This window comes from Esox lucius, chromosome 16 (genome assembly GCF_011004845.1).
Source record: "Esox lucius isolate fEsoLuc1 chromosome 16, fEsoLuc1.pri, whole genome shotgun sequence".
NCBI lineage: Eukaryota > Metazoa > Chordata > Actinopteri > Esociformes > Esocidae > Esox > Esox lucius.
The window spans coordinates 10,810,736-10,816,417 of NC_047584.1; positions in this window are offsets into that span (position 1 = coordinate 10,810,736).

Genomic DNA, 5,682 nt, shown 5'->3' on the forward strand with positions numbered 1-5,682 from the left:
CCAGATCTTTCACCCATAGAAAACATTTGGCTCATCATAAAGAGGAAGGTGCGACAAAGAAGACCTAAGACAGTTGAGCAACTGGAAACCTGTATTAGACAAGAATGGGACAACATTCCTATTCATAAACTTGAGCGACTTGTCTCCTCAGTCCCCAGACGTTTGCAGTCTGTTATAAAAAGAAGAGGGGATGCCATACAGTGGTAAACATGGCCTTGTCCCAACTTTTTTGAGATGTGTTGATGCCATGAAACTTAAAATCAACTTATTTTTCCCTTAAAGTGATACATTTTCTCAGTTTGAACATTTCATCTGTCATCTATGTTGTATTCTGAATAAAATATAGAAATTTAAAACTTCCACGTAATTGCATTCTGTTTTTAATCACCAAAAAAACACTTAACAGTTTACAATTTTCTGAAGACAGATGAGTCAACAGGGGAATTATTTTGCCAAAATGGGCCCTGTTATGTCTGGCAATATCCAAACACTGCATTCCAGAGTAAGAACCTCATACCAAAGGTAAAACATAGTGGTGGCAGTGTCATGGTGTGGGGATGCTTTGCTGCATTAAGACCTGGATGCCTTGCCATTATTAAATTAACCATTTTACTGGAAAATGTCAAACCATCTGTCCATGAGCAGGAAGCTGTCCATGAGTTGGGTCATTCAGCAAGACAATGATCTGGAAACCAAAAGCAAGTTTAATTCAGAATGGTAGAAGAAATTAAACATTTTGGAAAGGCCTAGCAACAGTGCTGACCTAAACCACTTTATGGTGTTGTGGCACCATCTGAAACGCACAGTTCATGCACGAAAACATACACACACACACCACTGAGTTGAAGCAGTTCACCACGGCATTGTGAGGAAGTAGTCAATAACTACAGGAAGCGTTTAGTTGCTGCTACAGGTCCTGTAACCAGTCACTGGGTCTAAGTGGGGGATTACTTTATCACATGGGGCACTGGGTGTTAAATAAATACAAATTGTATCTCCTTTTTGTGTTATTTGTTCAGTTTGGGTCCTTTTTTCTAATATTAGGTTTTGGTTTAAATCTGGTTACATTCAGTGCAAAAATCTGACTGGGTATAATTTCTTCACAGCACTGCTCCCGTACACCAATGTTAATAACCCAGATGAAATGTATTCTACTGATCATTATTTTATTTAAAGCTTTGAAAAGTGTTCCTTAAATTCAATGGGGTATGTCTCATTTCATGAAACAATTTAAATAGCTTTCTTTATTGCCTGTATGTATAAGTCATTATAAAGCGAGAGTCATAACCATCACCTAGGTTTGGGAATGCTAATGCCTTTGCTCATCAGAAACTAAGTAATACTTGGTTCACGCTGCTCTGCTTTTGGGCCAAACAAACATACACACCTTGAGGTATTAAGCCCATGATCCTGACAGTGACCTCATTTAAGATGACCTCAGAGTTTCCTCAAACACTCTCAGCCATGTAACACTTTAGTAGAGAAAAGACTGCCCAGTACATGAGTGGATGGGGCTGTACGACAGTGGCTCAGAACTTCTCCTAGTAACGATCGTATCTGTAAGAGACGCAGATTAATACCTCTTAATGCTGCTCTGCCATATCACCCTCAACCTCAGTTTCAATCTCAGTCACAACATTCAGATACAGACCTGCCTATTCTCTCCTGAGTAAGGCCAGATGTGCCAGAAAGGACAAGTGAAAAACAGGACACACATGGAATAATCCGGGATGTCTCAGATACTACTGTGCATGGACTCTCATGCCCTGAAATCTCCATTTATGACTCTCGCCTGGTACATGTTATATAAAAGTCAAAGAAGAATCATAAACAAGTGCTTGTGGAGAAAGAACATCATGTTCCTATCTGCAACTTTGTGACATTGTATACTTTTGTAGGTCTGGAATACATCCCTGCATAGCTCCTTGTGTGTATGTGTCTGTGTGTGTGCATTAACTGCTAATTTCTAGTAACATTTATTAAAACTAAAATAAATAAACCTGCAGCAAGCCAAAGTGTCCAGAGCTCCATATCAGAGCACAATATCTTGCACATTACCAGCTTTTTCTAACCCCTAGTTAGGCATTATGTGCATACATGCTGCTGAGGACAGAGGGACTGCTTCATTCAGGTAAAACAAAAGGCTAGTTGAAAACAGAAATCCACAAGGCACAAAGAAATGGCTCATGCCACCTGGGTATCAGATAGGGGGAAGGTAAAATGTTTCAGTGTCAAAACAATGGTAGCATAGACTATGTTAGGTTATGATGGAGCAAAGTAATGTGATGTGCAGGCAGAAGAGGAGGGGGCCTAGAACAAAGCCCTGGGGGATACCAATAGTGTGTGCCAATGGAGCACAAAGGTAGAATGCGATACATGTGCAAATGCCTGACACACCCTTCATCAAAAGGATGAGGTAAAGCATCTGATCGTTAACAGCGAACAGAAGATATAGTCTGGACAAAATCTGGTGGCTAATTGTGTTTGTTTAGTTGACAGAGATACAACCCAGTCGTTAGTTGTTTTTACGTAGTAGCGATGTTGTCTGTTGCACTGTTTGAGGGTTATCTTTCTTAACATTCTACTCAGTGCATTCTCACTGAGTGCTAATGATTTGGTATAAGGTGCATTACATGAAAATACGATATCTCTAAAGAAGAAAATAAATTGCTAAATCCTTTATCATTATAATTATACAAGATTAATTTTAGATTCAGTATAATGATAGCTAGCTTGCTACAGTAACAGTGCTGGGGTGTCCATGGAATTTCAGCTAACGTTAGAGTAATTTTTAACTGACTTCACTAGTTAATGACAACACTGCCATCTGTCTAAATACCTTTAATGACATGATGAAGACAATGTTGTTTCACGCTTAATATTTGCCCATTTTAGCAATTTCAGTATATTTGTAAGTCCATAGTGTAATTTAGATTAAACAGTAATTAGCCCGTTTAAAGTCCTTAGCCCTATTAAAATTTTAACCATCACGGGTACATGACCCGGTCAGAGAGGGGCAATTAATGACAAGCTTTCTAAAACAAATTAACATTGTATCCTTTATTGATGTTACAGCGTGCAAAGACGTACAACATACATACAGATGAGGGAAAGATTTGTTGTTCAATTTTGTTGATTGAACCAAAGTATTCTTCTGCATTTCTAGGAACTGAGAACTTCGAAATCTCAGATGTCAATGGATTTGGGGACTCCAAAAATATGCCCAAACAGAGAAAAATAATTTTGACGTCACCCTACTGGGCAACATTCTTTCTGCCTTGAAGATCTAATGATTTGGCGTTGTTCTTTACAGAGTTGACAGTTGTTTTGAAATCCAACCGTCAATCCAATCGTCTTCTACAATGGTCTTCGAAGTCTTGATGGAGTAACTGCAGCCATAGAATCAGCAGACACATTAACCCAACACTGTAACAGTCTGTAACACTCACACACAGTGTGTAACGGGGTAAGGCTGCTAGTTCACAGGGCTCAGGGGAACAGAGTGATTTAGTGTTCCTCTCAGCTACATTATAAACGCCAGGCCAGATTTAATGAGCAAATGACATGCAGCACGTTTCCACAGTGTTGGCCTTTATTTCAGTAGAGCCACTCACTGATTGCTGCACATTAAGGGAATATTCACACTCACATGAACACATAAACCCCCGCTCTGCAGCCAACCACACCAAGGCAATCAGAGGCTACTGCTTCAGATGCTAAAACAGATTTGTACACACATACATGGACTTGATCCTACTTATTTCTGTGAATTTTTCTTGCTGTACGTACCTACACATACTCTACGGTCACAAGATGCGGGCCTTATTGCTCCAGGAACTGCAAAATCAACAGGGCGGGGCTTTCTCTTATAGAGTAAAATTTTTTGTGGAACGATTGATCGATTCATGTTTTTAATTGTTTACTGAAGGCTGATCCCGTCGGTCCTTCGATCCTGTGAACAAGGCATTGGATTGACAAACCACCCTTGCTGTTTCTGCCTTGCAGGCTCCATTCTCTCCACTGGTACACTCTGCACCCGACGCTGTTACGGAGGGCAGGGTCACTGAGTTACTTGTACTTTCCCATGGTGTCCCTTAGTGGGTCCATCACGTCAAGGCAGGCTTTTTGCCATACTCAAGGGGCCGGTTTTGCAGACACAGATTAAGCTTAGCTCTTGACTAAAAATAGAGATTCTCCATTCAAATGGGATTTCACTTCCCTAATGACTGCATCATTGTTGACTTGCTTAAAGGGGCATCTTGACAGGCCTAATTAGCCCCTACAGCTGCAGTCATTTTCACTCCCTCAGCTTTAAAACACTTGTGCAATTTGTGGTGGCACACCTGCAAGCCTAGCTGAAGTCGTTAGGGGAACGAGCGTGCTCTCACATTTGTTGACCTGTGTCACTTCCTTGGAAGCTTGAAGTGAGGCATTTTTCAAATTTCACATGGGAATCAAACCTACAACACAGGCTTTTCCAACAGCATGCACTTATCTCATGAACTACACAGGACCGCTGTGAACAATAAGGATGCTTGAACATGAGGTCAAATCAATGAGTTTAGTAGCCCTTTAACTCAGTTTGCCCTGTAACATATGTTTTTGGCCAGGGCTTCCACCATGTGTGGGTTGGCAGGACCAACCACCTCAAGCAAGTACATGGGGAGTTCCCAGAAGGCCTTACTGATTATCAGAATCCAGAGGAATTGGTAGGGGCCTTTGGCAGAATCTAACCAACAATTCACAGCCCATTTGAGGGTATGCAACAGTGTTCTAACTGGCTCCTATTCCAGATGCTGCCAACGGTGGAACTTTAACACACATATTATTGGGGTCATCCTTCAGAAACCCTGTATACTGTAACCTTACTGGCTTCGCCTTCACGGGCCATATTAATCAACACTCTGCCATTCATTTTCAACAAAGGCATGCAAAGAAATGTTTGGGGGATTGTGAGAAGTTGAGTGGTGTGAATGTAGAGTGCCAACTCTGAGGTTTTTGTAGGAAGCACTATTGCCAAACTTAGCGTCTAGCACTTAGCGTTTCGTCTTGTTGCATCTCGAGTTGCTAGTTGCCAGTGTTTTATAGTCTGGGATCATCTAGCTAACATCACCATGACATTGGCTGCAGATAACCTATCTGGGATGTTTATTGGACTTCCTGTTTATATTGACACTAAACTTATGGTTTTGAATGAATGATGAATGACCCTTAACCTTATCAAATGATGACTTCTAACATTATCACTGTCAAATCACAAGAAACAGTGTGAAAAGTTTATTGAATTAAATTGTCAATGCTTAACTGTCAATGCTTTACATTGTCTTCTTAATGTGAGAATTGGCATGTTTTAAAGTTTCCTGCACATACAGGCACTAAGGAATCACTCATATGCTTCAGGAATTATCAGCTCTCTCTCTAACAAGTTCCGATTAGCAATAATAGCATTCACACTGGCCATTCTCAGCAGCAAACACTACATAGAGGTTTTTCTCATGTGCAAGAAATGCAAAGTCTCCCTCCCACAAAGATTTTTACCAAATGTTTCTTCTCACATTTTCTGATTGACTTAGAGGTCATGATTAGCGTGTAGTAAATGAAACAGAACAATCGCAAAAGGCTAAGTGCTAGCTCCAGATGGTCAACAAAACAGCACGAGCACTGCATGAGGAAACTTACTAA